At 39.8% G+C, this 13,689-nt stretch overlaps 1 long non-coding RNA gene across 1 annotated transcript; it reads right to left on the reverse strand.

Annotated features, from left to right (window-relative positions):
- Positions 1–2,464: 2,464 nt before the first annotated feature.
- LOC114820754 (uncharacterized) lies at positions 2,465–4,757 on the reverse strand. Its single transcript, XR_011583229.1, has 3 exons — positions 4,215–4,757; positions 3,320–3,379; positions 2,465–2,601 (listed from the first exon to the last, which is right to left on the reverse strand). It is a non-coding gene; the product is annotated as an uncharacterized lncRNA (long non-coding RNA).
- Positions 4,758–13,689: the final 8,932 nt, after the last annotated feature.

Below are 13,689 nucleotides of genomic sequence, written 5' to 3' on the forward strand. Positions count from 1 at the left end.
ACACATCGCAGTAGCAGCGACAACATCCCTCATTCAAGCATATTTTCAAACCCTTTTCCATGTACGTTTAGAGAGGTGGATTCCTCAAATTTCCTAGGAATTTCAGATGATCAGAGGCCCCTCTTTGCTCTAGTGAAGATTCGCCCATGCTCACGTAGCAGACCACTTGGTGATACAACTCCTCGAGCACATCGAAACGCAACGCAATCATGACGAGGTGTTTTGAAGCAGGACAAGAGCGTATGAAGCTCTCTCTCCCAAGGCGTCCCAACAAGTAGCTACGCAACCAACAATCAGGCAGCGTGCACTCCACCTTGGCCCCTACGAAACCATTTTCAGCTTCTGCTTACTAACAACTTTATTCTCTTATTTTTTAAGTTTGTTTGTCTGAGGGATATTTTAATATAATCTGAACGGTATAGAGTGACATTTGAAATTAAGTGCGAGAAGAAAACACACTATTTTATCTAACTTGTTAGGTTATCTTCCTATTTGACCAAAACTTCAAATTTCTTTAAAAAAAAAGAGTAGAATTGTTCAAAGAAATTATGATATTTCAATATGAGGTTCAAATGTTACCATATTACCTAGAAAGGTGCATCGTGCATGTGAAGAAGAAATCATCAATCAACAAATTTATTGATAAAATAGTCAACATGAAGACAAAATCAGTAAGATAGGAGATGAGGCCACATTCAGAAAAAGGTCAAATGCATGAAAGTTAGTGAGGTGTAAAGGTTTAAAGGCATCTCTTTCTTTGTCCGCAATAAATTTGACGAAGGCCTGTAAAGTGATCAAAAGCGATGTTCCCTTCTCGAATGCATACTATACAAGTTATTACCACTAAAAGCAACAACCACTCCAACAACATCTACCTTTACAAATTTAATATTTTTGACTTGATAAAGCTCTGTGAAACCTAGTCAGTCGGATACCTGTTTGGTCTTTGTTCATAGTATTGACACAGCCAGCTCTGGAAGATCACATGAAATAACTATAATCCATGTGAATACAAACAATATACGCATGATTAGTTATGTGATATAATGGATTAATTAGACTGATTTACGTGGAACCAAGTATATTTTGTGGTTGGGCCACCTTGTAAGTGTGGGCTGATCACGTCCCGATCTCGACATACGTCCAAGATCGACGTGCGATAGTGATTGTAGGGGGTGCAAAGAAATACAAATAATATACAAAATGGCATACTAAAACTGAAATTAACAACATTTACAAGGTGGTGGCATCTCAGTCACAAATATACAACTGTACAACAAAGCTAACGCATGTATGCTCCCAAAAGAAAGTCGCAAAGAAATATAAGGAAAGGTACAAGGGTAACCTAATCGCTCCAATCGATGAACTTTGACTGCTACCCCCAATCCTTGTATCTACTCAGACCTATGTCCTACACAATCGCCCATACATTGCGAGAATAGTGCACTGGGCAAAACAACAACCCGGATAAGCTGTGAAGCTCATGCGAGTGATAATAATCTGACGTATGTGATAATCATAAAACTAGTCCACCGATCATAGTTTATTAATGACAAATATAAATCAATTCTTTATAAAAACATAATCAAAATAAAAAATAAACCACTGAAAATCTCAAAGGAGTCACACAGGCATCCATTGGCCTTTCTAAATCAACCACAAAGGCTGTCTCGCCCCAATCCCGACTTATGTCCAAGATCGACACGTGACGTCCTCAAGTAACCATAAACCCAACAGATCCCGCCTTCGGGATATGTATGAAGCATAACTCAAGAATCGAATCGCATACTAATTTTTCGCATACTAATTTTTCGTATACTTTATGGCTGCATCTAACCTCATCGTTAGACTACCTACGTAACCTTAACAGGGATCAAGCCATTCGTAGTTCACCATTCATCAAACTCTAAAACTTTTCGTAAAATACTTCTAGCAGAACTCATAAAGTCCCACATTACACATCAACCTTACGCCAAACAACAAATATCACCTTATCATGCATGCCGGTATGCCATTCTCACACAAATGCTTTCCAATTTATCCATTATATAAATCACTATGTTTCACATAATACCGCAATTCATAGTATGTAACATATCAAAGAACAAACGAAGCACAATATTATTCTCAAATCGCAATGATGAACTAATCTAATCATAATAATATCAATCATACCCAACGTCATACCACGATCACGTCAATCAATCAATTCCATAAATCAAAGACGCTCGATATTAATATCTAAATACATTAATCAATCAATGAAATAACATATAACTTCCCGAATGTAATTAAGGAACTCTATGTAATTCCCTACTTGGATTTTAAGTAATAAACATGGTAATTCTAATTTATCTTCACAAGGTCTATGTCACGCCCCGGACCCGGGGTCGGTAGTAAAAACTTGAACCCGAATCCGAAACGCGAACTAAAAACTAAATAATTAAAGTAAAACTGAAACGGGTTGGAAAATAAAATTCTTCTTATTTAAAATAATTCAATAATTCTTTACAAGGCTAAAATAAAGAAATACAAAATTCCATCCTCACACTTAATCCGATCTCATCCCGTCTACCCTCTTAGATTGTTTAGTTCGTAAACCTGCATATCAATAGAGGGGTGAGCTTTAACAGCTCAGTAGGGACATAACCTTATTACAGTACATTGACAATATTAAATTAAGTGTCATAAAATCATGTAATCAAGTACCAAATCATTATCATCAACAATGCATGAGTGCGATACAATACTCTTCATCTCTACCCGTTAATTCATGTAATAAAACACGCGGACCTGCACGTCCCATACCGTGCATTTTACCTCTGCAGTGGTGGTTCGAATGTTTTAATATACAAATTAACCCCATGTAACTCAATCATCCCAATTTCCCCTTTTGTTAGTCATCTTGCTCAAACTCTTCGTCGCCAGTCCCGAATTACCCTTAAATAATCTGTGCACTGTGGGCTCACCTGAGACCTGGTACCTGCTAAGAATTTGGCTCAACTACACAAAAGATTCTTTCCAACTACCCTCATTTCCAGTTCCTTTCTCAACACTGAACTTCCAACTATTCTCATACATGAGTAATGCACAAATAATCTCATTTCATCGTTCACATGTACCACAACATATTCTCAGCGAATAGCATTTCACCAATAATTCCATAACCAATAACAAGTAAACACGCAAGAGCAGTATTTGTCCAATTAATAAACCATATCACATTAATCAACCAACAAGATCAATAACAATAATAATATAATGCTTCACAAAATTTAATAAAGCCAATCTCCGTAAAGGTCTGCCGTATTTCCCCTACCTGGATTCCAAAGCATTGCTCCGAGATATTAACACAAGAAACCACAACTGTGATAAGCTCCTATTCACAAGTATAAGAAAATCACTATATGCAAGACAAGAACTTTAATCCCAGTCAAAGCACTTGAGATTACTAACTTAACAACACCTATTTCAAATGCCCTTTTGGTTGATCTAAAATAATAACATGGTCATAACAGAACGTTTGAATGAGTACAACTTGCAGAACAAGGGACATGTGAAATACAAATATAAATATGCATGCTGTCTTTTTGGTGTATAAGCTGGGAACATAACTTTAGCCAATAATTAAATAAAGTCTTTCATATGATTAATGAATAAGTATATTAAACCACATATATAAGAAAATTACCAAATGCATGACATGAACTCTAATCCTAATTAATGTATTTAAGTTTATCGATTCCGCAATACTAATTCACAAGTTATTATATGTTGATCAACTCCAAACACATGCTTTACTTGATACAGTTGAAACTATACCTATGAATATATGCAGATAGTTCCATGCTGAGAAAGCTAGCTTGGTTTACTCAGACTTGTGCAAAGTTATATGCATGAATACCAGCATATACATATATAGTTTCTCTCAAACCAATAAGAAAGATATATGTTCGAATTAATATGCCTAAGCCCTCTTTTATATAACAACCTCTAATAAAGGTAAGAGATCATATTTAGCATGTGATAAATATGTATAGGTTCAGTCCTATCACTTTTGTGTAGGTAAGATGATCTCCAATTGTAAAGTCTGATAGCCAAACGTCTATGCAGATATACATACATATATAATACAACCAACATAGATGAAACACGACTGAGTTCTACAATATATAGAGCTATGGAAAGACTAAAGAAAATATGAGAATCATTACCCATATTTATCCTGCTACAGATTTGACACCGCCGATTAAGAAGCACCTCAGCTTCTGGTTTCTTACTCCCTTCTCTTTCTTTCTCTCTCTCTCTCTCTCTCTCTCTCTCTCTCTCTCTCTCTCTCTCTCTCTCTCTCTCTCTATATATATATATATATATAAATATATACACGCACAGCATATGTATGTGTATATACACACACACACACACACACATGTAAACACTATATGAGCTCCAGAGCATGCAGTGCATGCTAGCTTGAGTTCGAAAACAATGGAGTTGATCTCCTATTTATAGGTTACTAAACGGAAACCACAAAGCCCCTTATTGGTTGAAGTTGGCGGCTGACCACAGCTGTTAAGCTAGCTGTAGGCACTGAGGAGAAAGAAGATAGCAACTAATTCAGGTGAGTACACGTGGTCTTAAGTCATAGACCGCCAGAAGAGATGGCAATCTCATTCAAAATATTTGTGTTGGCTTCTAAGTGGCCAGGTGGGTCAGTCAAAACAAACTAATTATATATACATACGTATATGTACATATGTATACACATTAAATACGAGATCTTACAGTCTATTGTTGGTAATTCCCATTCACTCGAATCTAGGGTTCAAGTCTAACTTATGGAAATGAGCAAGAGTAGGGATTCCGGACCACTCAACGGAATCTAAACTAAATTATGATCGCCTATCGATATGTACCAAGTACAACTAATCATCATCACCTCTAAAATGCGTATGGTCCTCCATCGCAGATATACTAAGCAGAACCATAGGCATAATCTCTTCGTGTAGGCAGTGATCACCCATCGCGGATATACCAAGCATGATCACCCCTGAATACATATGGTCCCCCATCGCGGATATACCAAGCAGAACCATATGCATAATTTAATAACATAGGCAGTGATCACCTATCGCGGATATACCAAGCATGATCATCCCTAACAGTCCCTCATCGCGGATATACCAAGCAGGACTATATTCTGTAGCTCTAGGTAGTGATTACCCATCGCGGATATACCAAGCATGATCACTCCCAGAATGCGTATGGTCCCCTATCACGGATATACCAAGCAGGACCATCTAAGTACCACTGCTACCTAGTGCAATCAGTTTAGCACACCATCTACCCATACCTCAACCCCTATGAGTTACAACCAAGGTATAAAATATCGATGATATCGGAAATATCAGGATATTATCGATATCGATAAAAAATGAATAAAAACCACAAAAATTATAAGAAAAACTTGGAAAATTTTATTGAAACTTTGCAAGATGTTTATTTAGTCATTTATCTATTAGTTTATCACAAAAAATTGGAAGGAAATGCATTGCATGATGGATTTAACTTATTTAAGTTGATTATATAGCAAGCTGGCAAACATTGTGAGTGTAGAAAATATGTAGTAATTAATGAAAGAAGTTTAAACACACCATAATCATTTATATATAATGAATTAGTACAATATTTTACACTTTATACAATGCATGGTAAGATACATGAGTGACTTAGTACCACATAGAGTTCCTATGAGGTTCAAAATTTTCACTATCGTCATCATCTCTATGTGTAGAGTAAGTGTATTGTGAAGAGTAGTTATCAAATGATAAATCCCCAAAATAGTTTTGCATGTAATTGTTAACATGCCACCCATATGGATCCGAGATTGCTTGACGTTGTCTATAAGCAAAATCATTTGAAGATTGAGTCTCAGATTCTTTCCATGAGTCGCTCGATTCCATCCCAACAGGAATGAGATATGAAGGGTAGGGAAATGGTTGGTTATGAGTATAACAATAGTTACTACTTCCCAATCCAACAGAGTCCAAAGTTATAGATAACGAGTCATCTTCTTGACTTGACAAAATCCCTTTGCCTCTTTCTCTACGAGTATAGTCCTTCTTTATGGCACCAATTCCTGGTCCTGCCCATCTATTGCCATGGTCCTCATCCTGTGTTGCATGCGTGAAGTTTGCCTCACCAGTAAAGGGGCTCATAAATCCGGGAGGTGGTCCAACATAGTTTCCATATCCACCCCTACCTCCAGCTTCACTATATCCTTCACCACTACCTCCAGCTCCACCTCCGGTGGTAGGTGAGTCTCCTGATCTTGTAGTAAAGCTATCATTAGTATCAGCATGATCTTGTGGTTGTGTAGGATTGGAAGAAGGTGGAATTCCAGTGTTTCTTGGTCTTGGGCGTAAAAGTTCTTCCAAAGAGTCAGTGCTGCTAGATCCCACATCATCCTCTAATAATCTTTCTACATTTATCTTTGAAAGAATATCACCTGAGGCACATGGTTTTGAATCTTGATGCATGAAACCACCATTAATTTTGTCTTGTAAAAAATTGTACAATTTCTAAAAGCTGTAAAAGTTGAATTATTTAGGTGTTTTTTTTTCTCACACCGTCACACACCACCGACACACACACACACCACTGACACACACACACACACACGCACACACAGAGATCACACACGCCACCACACACGCACAACACACGCATACACAGACGTCAGTCGTCTCTGGATCATTCTCTCTTCTCCCTCTCCTTTCTCCCACAAACACACACACAGAGATCTCACAGATCTGTCGAAGTCTCGATCCTTCTCTCTTCTCAATTCTCTCACACACACGCACAGAGACCTCAGTCTCTCGATCCTTCTCCCACATGGCCTTCTCTTCCTCCCTCGCCTTCCTCCTCGTCCGCGTCTTCCGCCTCGTCGACGCCGTCTCCATCTCCCGTGACCTCTACCCCCATCGGCGTCCTCTACGCCCTTCGTAGTACTCCGTCAACAGCATCATCATCACCATCTAATCCTCGTCTCTCTCTTCCTTTCTCTCGGTGCAGCTAGGACTGTGGAACCTAGGAACTCTCCGGCGAGTTCTCTTGATCCTTCTTCGGTTAGGTAAGCCCTCAATTCATCTTGCATGTTGTGTGATGTGGTTGAGAATCGAGATATACTAAGTTTTATCTAGTTTTTTTAACAAGGTTTTAGAAGGAGATCGACCTGGGGGAAGGCACACCCAGCTCCGGCAAGGCCGTGAGGGTCGAGGAACTTTCCGAACACCTCCGACCGTTTCACGGCAAACGGAAGTTATAAAAACATTCCTCTCATCTTGTATTTCATTTTTATACTTAGATCGGAGTCTAAGGTGCTCTTTTACAGTCGGCCGGAGCTGTAGAAGCTCCGACGTTCTTCTCCGATTCGCACCAGCTCAAAATTTCACGATATTATTGGTTATATCATGATATTATCGATAATATTGATAATATCGCGATATTTTAACGAAAAATCATTGGATAAGTGTTAAAATATCCCTCTCTCACAAAACCGATATTATCGGCGACATATCGCCGATAATATCCGCATTTCAGACCTTGGTTACAACGTAGTTACCTACACCATTAACTTCTCATGGCCACCAACAAATATGTCACACAAGTAAGTTCTACAACATACTTCTAATAAAAATCTAGGCTCACATTATCATAATAATAGTTATACACATCATTCACTTTGCTAAAAAGATAATTAAACACACATATATCACAACCATCATCAGTACACAAGCTAACTCATGTTTAATAGACATAGGTCTATGGCTAAATATATAAAAATCACATTTAAATAGAAATCACACTTATAAAACCAATTCATATTCACAACGGATACTAATATAAGAATTTAAAGTAATAACCCTATCCCATATATTCAAGTCACTCTCTAACCAATGTAGGCCCACTAGACTTCACTTAGTCTTCCGTAGTACTAATTTTAGTATCTAGAACGTTTTGAGGCATGTTGACCAAAAGTCAACTCTCGGTCAACGGTAGGGTCCATAACTCTACGTAATTTGATCTGGAAGATCCGCACATCGGATTTTGAATCCGTAACTTCCTAAGGTCCACATTATGCTTCTAAGACAACATACTAAATTTTGGTGACGATCCAACGGTCGGATCGTCGATTCATTTAATGTCCAAGTGACGGTCTTTATCGAAACTATAGTCATACGACGAGATTTTGTCAATCGAACGTCACATATGGATTCAAGGTATCCAAATTAGTCTAGGAAGGGCAGGTGGGGTCTCGGTCCACGCGCTGCCACACATGGCGGCCTGCCGCCCCATCTCGCCGGAAAATTCAACTAACTCCAAAAATTACCAAAATTTACAAAAATGTAGATCTCAGTGAGTAGAGAAAACTTTATACTTATGGCCAAATCTAATTTTTTTCGGGAAAAGCCTCAATTTCACTCAAACCTGCCGGAAACCCTAGAATAGGTGTTCTTCGATTCTCCTTCCTCGATGTTCCAATGCCCTTACCACTGGTTGGGTCTTGTTTCTGGGACCAAGGGAAGTTGATTAAGGGTGGTGGTTACTGTTGAAACTCACCAGATCGACGAATTGCCTCTAAAACCTGTCGGTGTCACCATGCCTAAATACCACGAATTTACCCCAATTTTCGTCCACTCTTGGGTGAAAATGAAGGAGAAGAAGTATGGTGGTGATTGCAGGTGAATGTGGGGTGAATTTCGCCTGAAGGTAAATATAATATTTGCTAAGTATTATTAGGTTACAAAAATTATTTAGAAGACATTTCTGTCAAAGCATTTATGTCAATTTCACGGTTACTCGCAAGGAATTTAAATTAATTTGGCCAATTCCTTGATGATGAGAATCATCATTCCTGTAGCAGTGTTATTGAGAGAAGGACTGATGAATTCCTTGCTAATTTATTGGGTGCTAAGTATTATTGGATCGAGAACATGGTTTGTGTTAGTTTTACATACATAAAATAAATGGGTAAATGGTTACCCATTTATAACCGAGGTTAATACCCATAACCGCCCATTTAAATTTTGCGGGTAAACGGTTATACCCATAACTGGTTATTTATTTAAACGGTTACCCATAACCGTAACCGTTTAATTTAAATAGGCGGGTAACCGCGGTTACCCATAACCAATGGATATTTGCCCATCCCTAATCATCATCGTCCAACACTAGCAATTTTCATCCAAAGTGGTGTTGGCCCGTTGGGTCCTTTATGGGCCACTTGTGCACTTCTAGCCAACTTATGATTTGAAGTAAGCCTATTGAACTTGGGCCATGTGGACTGGCAACTTCCGAGGAGGAAATGTTGAATCTTTTGGATCTATGTTTAATTAGTGCTCGTTTAGAAGTGGTTTTAAAATAATACTAGCGATAGTATTACCCCTGCACACCGCGTGTTTCCTGCAAGAACTACATATTTGGTGCTTCTTCTCAAAACCACTTTTTGAAACCCAAACTGAATTTCACCAAAAATGTTTTCGGTCATTTTAAAAGCACCTCCAACTGGCCCTTATGTTTTAGGGATGAAGTATTAGCTTTAGACTCTATTTAGTAACTCAACTTTATATATTATACTCATTTGTAATTAACCACAATTGTAGCGATCAATTATGTGATTACATTAAACTGGCCTCTAATGATTATCAATGCACATCCTATAACATTTTTTGTTCCTTTCTTTTCTCTGTCATTCACCTTACTTCGTAACCTTAAATTAATCTGATGGTAGATTCATCAATATCTTTATATATCCATGTTACATCCTAACAAAATAATAATCTCAATTACAAATAAAAGAAAAAAGGGTTTACACGTGAAACCCTTCCACCTTCTTCCCTTACCCTTCTCTCTTTGTCTCTGTCTTTCTCTCTCTCCGCTTCATCCTCTTTCTCCCTCCCCTTCCCTTCATGTTAGCAGCAGTGCAAATGGAATCTGTGTTTACAATGAGAGTTTATTTAGAAATTATTAATTGCAGATTTTATAGAAGAAATATTTGAAATAGAACTTGTAGCCCATGATGATCTAAGGAAAGCACATAACCTTCAATTCGTTTCTAAAAATGAGCATCTAGATGGTGAAGAGTTTGAAAAAAATGATGGAAGAACGATACATGAGTGGTGTTTGCCCCCTAAATTCGCCATGGGCCTCGCGAGCATGCCAAGAATTTACTCAAACAAGAAACTGGTGGGTGCGGGCGTGCCATTACTAGATGCTGCTAGTAGACGGTGTTTGTACCATACTTGACCAATCCCGAAACTACTGAGCGCCAGTCAACGTTATACCGTCAAGGACCCAGAAGAGTTTCCCTCCAACCAGGAGGCCAATCACAGTGCGACACGTGTCGACATCAGAAGCCAATCATAGCGCGACACGTGTCAACATCAGAAGCCAATCACAACACGACACGTGTCAATGTCAGAATGAAACTAGAAACTCTCTTCTATAAATAGAGATCATTCTCTCACAATATTTCATGATGTCATTTGTATTAAATCATTCACTAGTACTCACTAAATGAGAGCTTGAACCTATGTACATGTGTAAACCCTTCACAATTAATGAGAACTCCTTTACTCCGTGAACGTAGCCAATCTAGGTGAACCACGTACATCTTGTGTTTGCTTTCCTGTCCCTATCCATTTACTTACTTATCCACACTAGTGACCGGAGCAATCTAGCGAAGGTCACAAACTTAACACTTTCTGTTGTACCAAAGTCCTCGCTGATTTTGTGCATCAACATTTGGCGCTGTCTGTGGGAACGACACTTATTCCCACTCTCTTCAGCTTTGTTAAGCTGGTTTCCACCATTTGTACACTCTCTTTTGACCAGGCATCCCTTTCCAACATGGGGAGCGAAGGAAGCCACAACACGCAGAATGACACCCCTCTTGCACTTGGTGCGAGGCAATGAAAGAAGGAAGGAAAGAGGGTTGCTTTTCAAGCTAAAGTCGATGAGCTAGAAGCTCAGAACAACAAAATAGCAATGAAGAATGAAGTTCTCCAGGAGTAGTATGAGAAGCTCTTTGAGATGCTCCACGAAACTAGGCGTACTCAAACACGCGAGCTCGTTTCCCCTGTGGACATCAACCATCATCTGGGTGCCCCCCAACACGGAGGGTTGCCTTCCTTCGACATGGGTATCCCTAATGAGAAGCGAGCTAATCATCAAAACATTGATCAACATGAGACTTCTCTCAACCCAGCTGTTTTGACCCGAAGTAGGAGAAGTGGAGGAAGACACCTCCTTACAGAAGGAGTGGAAGGATCGAAAGCCGTCTTTCGCGACTGTCGAGATTTCCTAAAGCAACGTCGAGACAATCCCATCCATGTAAGCTCGAAGATCAATGACCCAAGGGTCTCTGAAAGACTCGGTCCCCTCTCATGTCCTAAGCCGGCTACCAATTTGGGGAAGGGGTAACAAGTCCTAGAGAAACACGAAGGTATAGGGGACTCAGAGATGTTCCGACAGACATACCTTAGAAGTCAGTACGGCGAGTCCAGGGAAAAATCACATGCTCTTGATCAAACCTTCATACTTCCAAGATGAGATGGAGATTTACGAAAGAAAGTTCCAGTGGTACATGACTCCACTCAGGACCCTCTTGTCCTACAACTTCTTTAGGAAGTAAACAAGTTGAAGGCCAAACGACAAGCTGAGATACCTGATTGGAACCAACCTAGGCTTGGCCCTCTTACAAGGAGGATCCACGACACCCCTTCCAAGCAAAGACAAAGCAAAAGCTTGGCTTGTAACTCTATACTGGAAATGAGGACCCGATTGAACACATTAACCTTTTTGAGTCTACCATGGCATACCAGATGCATACCGACGAAGAGCGATGTCTTCTCTTCCCCTCTACCCTCTCTGGTGGAGCTCTAAACTGGTATTGCCGTCTTCCACCTGAGACGGTAGACTTATTTGAGGAATTGAGGAAACTGTTTATTTCTCAACACATTTTCAAGACCGATCGCTTACCCTCTGCGGATGACTTGTACACTATTCACTAGAAGCCAGACGAGTCATTACGTATGTATACTGGTCGCTTCAGCCATAAGTATTCCCGTTATGCCAAGGCAGACGACAAGACTGCCTTCAAAGCCTTCACGGCAGGCTACGTGACTATTTCTTCAAGTACATGATCAATGCCAACACTTGGAAGACTTACTCTGAGGTGATGGCACATGCTTACAACCATGCCTCCATTGAGGCAATGACATATTAAGGGAAACCCCCAACAGCCACCCCTTCTCTATCCATTTACATACTTATCCACACCAGTGACCGGAGCAATCTAGCGAAGGTCACAAACTTAACATTTTCTGTTGTACCAAAGTCCTCACCGATTTTGTGCATCAATAGATAGCTTTCCTCTTCCTCTCATAGATAGACTTATAGACTTTACGGCAGGGTGTGAACTCCTGAGCTTCATGGATGCTTACTCAACATACAACCAAATCCTCATGAACCCTCCGGACCAAGAACACACAGCCTTCACTACTGACAGGGGACTATATTGCTATAAAGTCCTGCCCTTCGACCTACAGAATGGAGGAGCGACTTATCAGAGACTGGTTAATTTAATGTTCGCCGAACATATTAGGAAGAGCATTGAAGTTTACGTTGATGATATGTTAGTCAAGAGCAAACATGCTGACTAACACATCACCAACCTATCTGAAACTTTCACCATTTTGAAGAGGTATCGAATGAGGTTGAACCCCAACAAATGTGCATTCGGCGTAGGCTCTGGCAAATTCTTAGGCTTCATGATAAGCCAACAAGGCATTGAGGCTAATCCCGAGAAAATCAAGGCAATCCTCGATATGAAGGAACCGGTAACTTCAAAAGACATCCAGAGCCTTACTAGCAAGGTGGCAACCTTAACTAGGTTCATCTATAAGGCCACAAACAAATGTGCTCCTATCTTAAAAGCACTTAAGGGAAGTAAGAAGTACATTACATGGACTGATGAATGTGATAAGGCATTCAAGAACCTTAAAGACTACATGAGTAAAGCCGATTTGCTCCCCAAACTTGAGGTTGGTGGCACCCTTATTATCTATATGTCGGTATCGGCTTCAGCAGTAAGTTCCGTTCTCATTCGAAATGATAGTAATGTCGAACGACATGTTTACTACGCTAGCAAGGCCTTACAAGTTGCGGAGACACGATACTCCAACATTGAGAAATTGGCTCTAGCATTGGTCATGTCTGCTCGAAAACTTCGCCCTTACTTCCAAGCACACTCCATCATCGTGCTTACTAATCATCATCTTCGACAGATACTCCAAAGTCCTGACACTTATGGGCGAATGATTAAATGGGCGATAGCATTGGGTGAGTTTGACATCTCCTACCAACCAAAGCCAGCTGAGAAGGGCCAAGCAGTAGCAGACTTCATCGCCGACTTCACATATCCTGTTGACATTATTTCTACACCTAAAGAAGTGGTTTCATTACCATCGGAAGCTTATAGAATATAACCAACAGCCCCAGCAAGGAGTCTATATGTTGATGGCTCGTCCAACTAACAGGGTTATGGAGTAGGACTAGTCCTTACAACCCCTGACAAAGTGGCGATGGAGTGTGTTCTTCATTTCAAATTCAAGGTGTCAAACAATG

This window comes from Malus domestica, chromosome 07 (genome assembly GCF_042453785.1).
Source record: "Malus domestica chromosome 07, GDT2T_hap1".
Classification (NCBI taxonomy): Eukaryota; Viridiplantae; Streptophyta; class Magnoliopsida; order Rosales; family Rosaceae; genus Malus; species Malus domestica.